The 12239-nt window shown below is 42.6% G+C and overlaps 1 long non-coding RNA gene across 4 annotated transcripts; it reads right to left on the bottom strand.

The window, feature by feature from the left end:
• Positions 1 to 6468: 6468 nt before the first annotated feature.
• LOC120962827 (uncharacterized) lies at positions 6469 to 11523 on the bottom strand. 4 transcript variants are annotated; one of them, XR_006662290.2, is made up of 4 exons: positions 11075 to 11523; positions 9024 to 9151; positions 8426 to 8532; positions 6469 to 7605 (listed from the first exon to the last, which is right to left on the bottom strand). It is a non-coding gene; the product is annotated as an uncharacterized lncRNA (long non-coding RNA). The 4 variants fall into 4 exon arrangements; XR_006662289.2 differs by having other exon boundaries at positions 8426 to 8510; XR_006662293.2 differs by lacking the exon at positions 8426 to 8532 and having other exon boundaries at positions 11075 to 11521.
• Between the last annotated feature and the right edge of the window lie 716 nt (positions 11524 to 12239).

Genomic DNA, 12239 nt, shown 5'->3' with positions numbered 1-12239 from the left:
GGGACTAACATATTGATCCAGTGCCCAGTGCCAGTTCCTGTTTGTTGCATGTTTTTCGTTTCGCAGAAAATCCATATCAAACAGAGTCCAAACGGGATAAAAACTGAAGGATGTTTTTTTTGGAATACATGTGATTTTTGGGAAGAAGAATCAACGCGAGACGATGCCCAAGGGGGCCACGAGGCAGGGGGCGCGCCCCTGACCCTCGTGGCCACCCTGTAAGGCGGTTGGTGCCCTTCTTTCGCCGCAATAAAGCCAATATCTGGATAAAAATCGTGTCCAAATTTCAACCCAACCGGAGTTACGGATCTCCGGGAATATAAAAAACGGTGAAAGGCCAGAATCTAAAACGCAGAAACAGAGAGAGACAGAGAGACAGATCCAATCTCGGAGGGGTTCTCGCCCCTCCGCCGCCATGGAAGCCAAGGACCAGAGGGGAAACCCTTCTCCCATCTAGGAGGAAGGTCAAAGAAGAAGAAGAAGGGGGGCTCTCTCCCCCTCTCTTTTGGTGGCGCCGGAACGCCGCCGGGGCCATCATCGTCACCGCAATCTACACCAACACCTCTGTCATCTTCACCAACATCTTCATCACCTTCCCCCATCTATCTACAGCGGTCCACTCTTCCGCAACCCGTTGTACCCTCTACTTGAACATGGTGCTTTATGCTTCATATTATTATCCAATGATGTGTTGCCATCCTATGATGTCTGAGTAGATTTTCATTGTTCTATCGGTAATTGGTGAATTGCTATGATTGGTTTAGTTTGCTTGTGGTTATATTGCTGTCCTTTGGTGCCCATCATATGAGTGCGCGCGTGGATCACACCATAGGGTTAGTTGTATGTTCATAGGACTATGTATTGGAGGGCAAGAGTGACAGAAGCTTCAACCTAGCATAGAAATTGATGCATACGGGATTGAAGGGGGCCAATATATCTTAATGCTATGGTTTGGTTTTACCTTAATGAACATTAGTAGTTGCGGATGCTTGCTAATAGTTCCAATCATAAGTGCATAGAATTCCAAGTCAGGGATGACATGCTAGCAGTGGCCTCTCCCACATAAAACTTGCTATCGGTCAAGTAATTACGTAGTCAATTGCTTAGGGACAATTTCGCAACTCCTACCATCACTTTTCCACACTCGATATAATAACTTTATTGCTTCTTTACTTAAAACAGCCCCTAGTTTTTATTTACATTCTTTTTATATACTTGCAAACCTATCCCCTTACACCTACAAAGTACTTCTAGTTTTATACTTGTTCTAGGTAAAGCGAACGTCAAGCGTGCGTAGAGTTGTATCGGTGGTCAATAAAACTTGAGGGAATATTTGTTCTATCTTTAGCTCCTCGTTGGGTTTGACACTCTTACTTATCGAAAGAGGCTACAATTGATCCCCTATACTTGTGGGTTATCATGCTGTTATTTTGCTTCCCCCACACGCACCCCGCCACGCACCCACACACCCTAAAAAAGATAGATGTTCTTCAGTCCATACAAAAAAATCTATCAGTACAACTATGTCACTCGGTGCGGTCCCTATATATCTTACCCAGATATTCATTAAAAAATCCAAAAAATGCCAAAAAAAAATGAGAACAAAGAGAAAGCAAGGGAAACACACTATAAAAAAAGATGTCAGTTCAAATAGAGGACAACATTCAGTACTAAAAAAATGCTTATATTAGGCAAAAAAATCATAAAAACTAGAAGGAAAAAATGCTAAGAATCAAAAATATTGACCGCCCCAAGGGACAGGCCGGCCTAACGCAACTGGGTACTAGGACTCAAGCCAACCACGAAACAACCGGCGAATCCTTTGTAAACCAGACTGCGGGGGCCAACCCACCAAGCGCTCAGGTAAGTATTCAGAGGAATTCGACCAGTGAGCCTCGGCAGTGCTTATAAACAGGTCAAGAGCCCCCTCGACTAGCGAGGTGGGACTAAACGTATAGCGCACGCGCACGCCGCACTGCACAGCCGCGCAGACGAGCTATCTGGGCCGAAAACAATGACTCCGGCGGATGGCCCAATACAGTAGTTCGCCCCATTACAAAATTCCAACCACGACCAAATAAAAGAAACAAATGCAGATAATTTTAAAAACTCATAAGAAATCATTTCAAAACAAATAATGTAAAAAGTTCAAACACATGTTAATTGTATGAACTAAAAAAATAAAAAAATGTTTTTTTGGAAAATTAAACGTAGAAGATTGTAATAAAAATTACAGAAACAAATTTATAAAAAGTTCAACTACTAAAATTCATAAGGTTCAAGTAAAAATAGCACTGTGCAGCAAAGATTAAATTCTTTTTATTTTAAAAAATACTAGAACTATCACTATTCAACTAAAAAATACAAATTGTGCTCTAAAATTCATGTAAAAAAGTAAGAAAAAAATGCTCTACAACAACTGAATGGGATTGGCCATTAACATCCTAAATAGTTCAATACTATCATTAACAGCATGTAAGTTCAGCAAACTCAAAAACCAAAAGGGGTCCTACAACCATCATCAGCGTATATTTTCTGTCTGCGAGCTATGTACATGAAAATATCCCAGTCAAAACAAAGGATGCCCATCAGTTCAACTATAATTGTTCCAGATCAAATATAAAGAATATATAAAAAACAGTTATGCTTGAGCAAAAAAATAGGAAAGCATTACATAAATTAAAAAATAGCGCATACAATAAAATACAAACAAATTGTTCCAAACCATCTGATAATACCAGCGTCATTTGCCACATTTAAAGAAAATACTGCAACATAATCAAACGCACACAAATCTCACAACCAGCGTCATTTGCCACATTTAAACCTAAAGCACATAAATTCTGAACGTCAGAGAGTCATCTTCCCTGGAGAACATAACCATAACCACATCACCATCCTCAAATCCAGACTCCGCCACAAACTCCTTCCACCCAGTAGTTAGGTTGATGCAACCATCAAAGTCGATGTGGTACGCAACTTCCATCAACTGATACCCGTTTTTGTCTGAAGTCTCCATCTCCAGTATCCCGGAACTAGGAGCAACAATCCTGATTCTGGGTGACATTTTCTGCAAATGGGCTTGGGAGTAGAAAACAAAGTGAACACCTGACATAACTGAATTTTTACATAGATCTAGGAACGGTTGCATAACAAAGTGAAAAGAAAATATCTGAACCAAAACAAAAACACCAAACTAACTAGTCATATGACCTGACTAAACTGAAGAAATATACATATCAATACACCTACAGTAAAAACATCTGACAAAAACAGAACAAGGATTATACAAAAATGGATAAATATTGTTAAGTAATGAACAAATACACACACAAATCCCTACTGTTAAATTCAGACAAAACCAAATAAAAATTATAGACAAACTATTGATAAAACTAAACAACAGATTCAGTCCATGGGATTAAAAATGAGACCTACAAAAAGAAGAAAACAAAATGAATAGAAACACATACCCATGATTCCTTCAAGTCCCCAACCGTCAGGCGACAAATATAGGGTGCATGAAACCCATGGTTGCTGTATAGCAAACATGAAAGTTGCCCACGCTGCCGAGTCTCGGTGAGCTCCAAACCAGATTTGTACACACAGCCTTCAGCTATGCGCGCCATCTTTGCCCGACATCCGCATGAACAATCCTCCATGGAAAACACAGGAATAGGGAAGAAAACAATAGAGAGAAGAGGGAGGAACCTAGATCTGATTCTGGAAGAAAGAAGAAAAAGGAGGGGGAGACTGAGCCACACACCACACATAGATGGATAGAATTTATAGCCAGGGAGACTTGCAGATTATAAAAATAATAAATAGGCAGGTGGGCAGCCAGCTGGTAGAAAATAGTTATTATACAAGTCATGCAATATTTGACCGCAAATCAGTTCAACTTCAGATAAAACAGCAGTTCAAAAGTGCACATAACAAACATATGCAGATAAGACAACACATTCAGAGGTAGACAGTTGAATTCATTTAGTCATTCAACCATCTGCTCCCTCACAACACAACTGTAAAAACATAAAAAAAGCAGTACTTCAGTGATAACGATCAAAGAAACGACGCCATTTGGCCCTGGTGGATGGATGTGGAGTCGTGGCTGCTCTCGCCCTAGCCCAACCGATTGTATGAATTTTGTCCCTTCCCCTGCCCTCTGGGAAAAGTAGCTCCAGTTCATTGGAGTTGCAAGTATACATCACCTCGCGCGTAAGGCGTCTGTTGAACTCTGCCTCCACTTCCTCCTCAGCAGCACGTCGTGCCCTCTGCCTGCGCCTCCTCCTCCTCCTCTGCTCTGCTACTGCAGCCCTCACATCGACGGCATCCCCCTCCTCCTCTGTGACCTGTCCCAGCTCAGGATCCATCTGGCTTTTCTTTCGTTGCAGCTGGTGGAATGAAAGTGACAGAGGGCTCGGGTTTATACTCAAAGTGCAGAGGTATGGGTAGGCAGCCAGTAGAAAATACTTACTCTGATGTCAACGCACAGTAATACAACTTTGACATGAAGCAGTCCAACTATACATACGGCAGTAATTCAAACAACACTGAAAAACATGCAACTCAATTACACAGTTTGACCAGATTACAAGAAATCGCAGGCTACAGTCAGCCACCATACACCACCTCCGCCAACGACCAAATAACATGGGAATCCGGGGTAGAAACAACTCAAAGAAGTCAAATTGACAACACAAATCTTTTCATACAATCCTCATCTCTCTCCCTGCAACGCCAATTCGAAAGTAAAACATCAGAAAAAGAAGAACACATTTGCATGGCGGACGTGGAAAACGACCAAGAACACCAAAACTTGTAATCAGAAATTACAGATGAAAATAATCTCCAAAAACTCGGACACACCGATAATTCTCACATCCAAAACAACACATAAAACAACAAACCAGACGTAAAATTGACGGCTACGAACACCACAGTAAACACCAACGCCCAAAACACGTCTACCGCCAAATGCCCACGCCGTCACCTCCGGTGACTTGAGATCGCAAAACACGACCAGGTGAGCGCGCGCACGTGCGGAACCCCATACATGTCTCCTCTGGCAACGAATGGCCCGCAGCACCGCGCCAGAGAACCCTCGGAAGCTCCCCATTCCATCCCCTGTTTCCGTCCGTCGTAGACGCACGAAGATCAGTTCAAGTAGAAAACCATGTCAGTCCAATCTATAAACTACGTCGGTTCAAGTAGGGTAACAGAATATTATTCTGTTACGCGAAACAGAATAGCCCAGATGGTTTCAGGCGGTTGTACTGATGATTTTCATCTTGTCGAAGTGATCGTCTTTTCGTCGGAATGGGGCATGTAATATATCGTTGGAAAGCTCTTGATATCTACATTACAAATATATAAGAATTGTTTTTGCAAAATCATCACGGTTTAAGAGCAGTTTTGAAAAAACCCTTTTTTTAACCAAAAACGCGAATCGTATTTTGGACTCAATTTTCAAACGGTTTGTCGGAATTGAGCAAATAAGATGACATTGGAAAGCTGGTAAAAATCCGCATCTTTCATATATCTACTGTTTTTTTAAATTATATACAATTTAAAAGTAATTTAAAAAACGGTGAAATTTTGGACGAAACGTATTTTCGTGTTTTTATGCAAACGTTTGTCGGATTGACACAAATGATACGGCATTGAAAAGCTATGGAAAATGCGCAACTTTTTCGCATAGAAATGTTTTTCTAATTCCTTACGGTTTAAAAACGAATTCGAATACGGTCAAATTTGATTTTGAACGCGATTTTTTTTAAAGTTTGTCCAAAAGGGGCAAATAATATACCGTTGGATAGCTATCAGAAATGCAAAACTTAGTCGTGTTGAACATTTTCTCTACTTCGCAACCGTTTAAGAGTAATTTTGAATAAGGTGAAACCCATCGTGTTGTTTCTTCCTGTCTAAAAAACAGAGTACTTGTACTGATGTATGTATATGTTTGTACTGAGGTATTAAAAAATTGTACTTAAACGGATGCCCGTATGGTTTTGTACTGAGCGTGTTTTTGCGGTATCGTTTTCCTTGTAACTTTTCAACGGTTTACGGTATTATCGTCCCCGAACTTGCATGGTTTTATATCTTTGAACTGAATGAAATTTTATTTAAAGAAATATACTGTGTGTCAACTCTTAACATTTTCAACGTTGTTCTGGACTTCTTTCATCCCACGACTTGAACGTTACCATTTGAATTTCTTTGGGTTTTCTTTGTGTTTCAACTTTTTCCTAAAACTTATCTAGGACGTCGTGTTGAACTTACACCTTTTTAAATTGTGAACTTATTGTGTTTTTACAATTCCAAAGCTAGCAAGTAGTAGGAGATTCACCCAACAAAGGGGCTAATTACATGGAGCTGCCAAAGTAATACCACAGTCTGATCGATAGCTAGCAGCAATAGCATAGATCACCAATACACATACACATGAACTGATAACAAACTTGCACATGACCTGACAAACAAGAAATACATTAACCGACAAAAAGAACACAATACACATGAACTGATAATCCCCACGGCTAATGGCAGAGCTTTGTTGCATCTAGGTTCATCAGTTTATTGAAAGTAGAACTTATCAGTTTTGTTAATTCAGACTGATGTTTAAATGCTCACCATTTGGCCCACATCAGAATACTCAGAACACAACAATATTTGCTAAAGGTCCTGCAAATACATAGTCACAGAACAAATTCTTTGTCCAATGACGACGCAAGAGTCACGAGCAGTATCACAAACAACACTAGCTCGACCACACCGCATGTGTGTGTGGCAAGGGGAGGCGATACTCTGATGCTAGATGTGTAGAGACAACAAGCTCACGCATAGAAGACGATGGACGACTCACGCAGGACGCCTCCTGTTGCCATCGATGGCTATGGATCATGCAAAATCCTGACCAAAAGATCACATTTATTTTCACGAAACTAATCTCTTGAACTTGCTCCACGATAATCTTCAAACCTCCTACAAGAATAGTCATTATTTAAAGTCCACATGAATACCTACAAGAAATGATCACAAACGGAACATTCTTTTAAAGAGGTATGCAGAAATATTTAGAACCAAAAAATACGGTGAAACTATGGTATCTACATTAAATATCATCTAGATTCTAGCAACAACCGTTTTGCATGATTGGCATTTGGAATAGCATCCAACAACTATCAGAGTTCCATAAGACCGCATTTGTACTTACTATGACGATGTACTTGTGCTGCCCAAAAACATACACGGAAGCACAAAATAAAAATTTAAATTCATTGGTGCTCACAGGAATAGTCACAAACACCTAAAGAGCATGTTCTTTTCACATCTTCCCAACTACTCAGTTAGCAGAATACCACATCTATGCATTTTAATAGCAGGAGCAAAGAAAGAGAGGGAGATTGCTGTGAGAAAGTGCCATTGACGCACACAGAGGACTACCATCAGCGCTCACATGGGATCCAGGCACAGGAGCAAGTGACAGCTTGCCAAAGTGTGAGGAGGGGCTCGTCCGGTGGCGTATCAAGGAGAGATTGCGGTAGCACGGTGAGACCGTGATGCGGGCACCCCTAAACTGATGTGAATTTTGATGCCAAACTGCTGTGCAATCATGCAATGAGTGAGCTACCATATAATATAAAGTTGATCTCTCTCTAACACACATCAAAATATTTTTTACGGTTGTTCTGTATGAACTAATGACAAAATACATATTGAACTGATAATAATATATTATTTTTTTCATATAGGAAACATGTTCTTCTCCACATGAACTGATACTCTAACACACAGAGAATTGTTTCCATGCTTTTCTAAGAACCGAGGATAAAATATAGGGCCGGACAATGGGGGATTAAAGTTTGTAGCAGTAGTGCTCATGGCAATATAGGGCTCTCCCAGGACAGGCGCTCGTGTATAAAAAAGCTAGTGGTTTAAATTCAAAACATGGACAACGCCACCAAGCATTTCATTAGTATATATTCTCACCTTATCCTCCAGTGCCTATTTTGTGTTATATGAAGATGGAAAACATAAAGGCAATTGTACTTACGATTTGGAATTAGATGTACTGAATAGCATACAGAAGATGGACTGAAAAAATTGAACTAGCACAACCATTTTGCCTTTTGACAATTTTTTAAACTAGCTCTATGACAATTTTTTGAACTTACGTATGTAGACGAAGTGAACTTTTCAACACATATCTTTCGTCTGTAACCATACCCAACTCACACCCTCCTTGATATTGTGTTGAACTACTGTTGCATTTTTTATGCGGTAAACTTTTTTATAAAAAAATACTGACTACTGTTTTCTAATTTACAAAATGACAAGAACAGAGCAATACAAACAATCAATATGAGGAGGAATCTCTAGATGAATAAGAACAGAGCATCAAGAAGATTCATCAAATTCATACCAAAAATATGAGGAGGGGTCACGGTACACCAACCAATAGGCTATGCGGGAGGAGGGCACCACCTACGGTGGGAGGAGGGCGCGACCTGCAGTTTCAGTGGTATATGCCTAATATAATTGGAAGGTAGATGATCAGCTAGTGTCGGCCTCCAAGGCCAACAACCTTCTTGACAACACACTGTAGACCGACCAACATGGACTTTGTTGGGTTTAAAAATTTTATTCACGCACTATTAGGCGTGCCCATTTTGAACTTACAAAGTTTTCTATACCCATCTGAACCTACAAAGTTTTCCTATAGCCATTTTGAACTTACAAAGTTTTTCTTGACGAACTTTCATGTGGTTTGTTTACAAGGAACTTTCATAAGGGAACTTCTCACGCAATTGCACATGTACTGGTTATATTTTCTCCCGAAGCCAGAATGGTTTTCATATGTTTCGTACACTATGGTGATGAATATAAACAGCGGGTGAGCACCAAGGCTTCAACATGGGATCCCTTTCCCCAAGAGGAAGCAATAGGAATTATTGCTTAGAAAATAAGCAAGAGCAAGTACGAGGAGAGTAACAAGAGTTGTACTTTTGGTGTAAGCATACATGAGCAGGGGTTGCGTGAAGGCCGCGTGAAGGAACTGGTTGAGGACGACCACACTCGTATTTGTGCTCCTGCCGTTGTGGCAAAGGGGGCAACGACCTGTGTTGGTTGCAGGAGCTGGAGTGACCACCTAGGCATCACATCAAAGTAATTAGCAAGATTAACCACTACTTTTTACAAGAATTAGCCAGCAATTAAAAGGGTGAGAAATAAGAGTTCTAGTAATTATAATTTCCAAACACTAGTAGCAACCACTGTTTTGGTTCAGTTTCCTATGAATAAAATCAACGGCACCGTCTCTCTATGAATAAAGCAGCATGCATTATCTCAAGGCCATGTCCACACTTCCTCACACAACGATTCAAAATCCTCTCAGCTAAGCTCGAACAGGTTGCTATTCTCAAGCTATTTGGCTTTTCATACAAACAGGTTGTGAGCAGATAAACTTACGCATTAAAAAGAGTATCAATTTCTCAATCGCTAGAGAAAATAACACAAGAGCGGTGCCAGCTTCAATGTAAACCCACACCTACGCCCACCTAATCCAGCAGCGATCGAGCCAGCCGAGAAGGAGCCAGCATTGAAGCACTTGGGGGAATGAAGAAACGGAATCATCTAGGTTCCATGTATAAATCATGGGAGCTCCTAGGCATTTTATCCAACACAACCAGCGCCTACTACTGTCAGCACCACCTCTGCAGCTGCAGGAACACCGCCAACTGAACGGCCTAGGTGGCTGAGTTTGAACGGCATGGGCACTGAGGCAGCGGAGCGGTGCGCGTCTGTAGGAAGGCATGGCGGCGCACGTCGACGGGGAGGCGGGGGGCGCGCGTCGGCGAGGAGGTGGGGGCGCGCGTCGGCGGGAAGGCATGAAACAATGAACAAATTACAGTAGCGACACTTAATGTTTTATATTGCCTTGGCACAACAAGTTAGTACATCTAGCAATCTAGGCCAAATAAAATCCATAGACTACAGATTGACTAAAATAAGAATTGAAATGAACTAAAACTAAAATAAGAATTGAACTGAAATAAACTTGGATATTGTACTGGACTAAAATAAGAAACTTTGACTAAACTCAAATGAGAATTTGAAATTGGACTGAACTTTTTTTTTGCTGAACTGATCATGAAAGAAACAAGAATCAATTCGTTCTGTAAGCATTTTAAGCATCAAGTCCACGAGGTTTGAGAAGTTACAGAATTATTTTCAGTTTCAAGCACAATCGCAATTCAGAATTGCTAACATAATTTCAAGGTAATATGCAAAAAAACACATTACAGTATATTGAGATGCCCAACTACATGTACCATCTTAATACCTTCTCATAAAAAATGAATCAATAGTAAGAAGCAAGGTAGTAACAATCCTAACTCTGCATAGTTTTGGGATTTATAGAAGTCTGAACATGGTTATCATAGTTAATTAGTTACTGTGTAAGCAGGATGTGTTTACACACTTATAATTCAGAATTGAACTGAACGACCCATTTTTCTTGTACTGGAGCTTGTTTTCAGAATTCGCATCAGTGGGGTTATTAAACACATGCATCAACATCGAAAGAGGAACACTAGAAAAAAGGACACCGCTATGCAGGAACTACAGTCTACAGATCCAGAGGAGAAATCCTCAAGCAAAAATCAAGAGAGGTCGCAATATCCATGGAAGATGCCGACGGATTTGCCATGGAAGGGCCTCCCACTCCCCTGCTCTATCTCCTCCCACTCCCTGCACACACAAACGCATACCAGAGATAGAGAGAGGATGAGAGGGAGATGACTAAGACAGATCGAGGGCGGACAGGGGGTGGCTTGTGCGCAGCTCTTATCGCGACCAACAGCAGAGTGTGCTGTTGTACTGTCGAGGCAAAGTTCCTCGACCCAGCGGCTCCACCCACAGCCGCTGAGCTCAGGCCATGGCGCGACAACCGAGGGTGGCGCACGGGAGTGAAGCTGCGGCCGTGGCGCGAGTGAGGGGTTCCGAGGATGGCGTGGGGGGAGGGAGACATTTGTACTACAAGAACTGAATATTGTGCAAATGTTGAACTTGCAGGTTCCATACGCAAGCTAGCCATGAATAGGGCAGTGCGTGACCAGAGGCGGTAGTGGAGACAGGGCGCGGCCCGCCAAGGCAGACGCGGCGGAGGAAGGCGGCCGGCAGTGGCTCGCGGGAGGAAGGCAGTTGGCGGTTGCTCGCCGGAGGAAGGCGGCCGGCTATGGCTCGCGCGAGGAAGGCGGATGGCGGTTGCTCACCGGAGGAAGGTGGCCGGCGGTGGCTTGCACGAGGGCAAGTTGGGGGCGGGGGCGGCGACGGGAGGCACGCTGGGAGGAGGGGGATCGTGGCGGAGGCGCCTGGGAGGAGGAGGATAGGGCCAGCGGCACGCAGGGTGGCGGTGGGATCCGGGCGGCGGCGCGCTGGGTGAAGGTGGGATCGGGGCGGCGCGCTGGGCGGAGGTGGGTTCGGGCGGCGGCAGGAGGAAGAAAATGGACGCGCCCCTAGGGCGCGAGGGTAACAGAATAATATTTTGTTACGGGTAATAAAATAGTCCAGTCCTACACGGGTGAGTTATGATGCACTTAATCCCAGAAAAGCATCTATCCTTCAAACCAGAGGAGTGCTTCAAACTAACAACAGTACATAATATTCAATAAAAAAGGATCGTGCTACAGCAGCAGGATACATGGCTCAGTCTAGATATCAGTACGAATCAAGTTGTGCATATTTGCTGTTGGCATGAACCACATCGCCACATGTCGGGTTTGCAAAAGCCATCCATCGCATGAAAGCTTGATGCCTTTCACACACTGAACATTATCTGGCAATAAGCTATGTCGACAAATCTCTGGATATGGTGATTCATGAAACCCATGGTATGATGTGTAAACACAGTTCCCCCTGGCGAATGGAAGTTGCATAGCACGGTAATAATCGCCAGTGATATGGTCGATGATTGGTTGGATAATCGGATAATTGAGCCCGAGGAACATGGAGTGGTTGCCGAGGCTGTAAACCCGCCTCCAGGTTAATATGCCTGGCCCAACGGAGCTGGGATCTTTCTCGAACACGAAGCAGCCATAGCCATCGATGTCACGAACACCCCAGACATTGTACTGCATGTGATTTGATGTAATGGTTTGGTCAATTTGGTACGTGCGAATGAGCATCAAATGACCGCCGACAGCTGAACGAGCGATAAACCACCACCCATCGACCGG

The sequence above is a fragment of the Aegilops tauschii genome, chromosome 4 (genome assembly GCF_002575655.3).
Source record: "Aegilops tauschii subsp. strangulata cultivar AL8/78 chromosome 4, Aet v6.0, whole genome shotgun sequence".
Taxonomy (NCBI): Eukaryota; Viridiplantae; Streptophyta; class Magnoliopsida; order Poales; family Poaceae; genus Aegilops; species Aegilops tauschii.
Note: the sequence above shows the minus strand (reverse complement) of the source record. Positions and strands in the feature narration are given on the sequence as shown.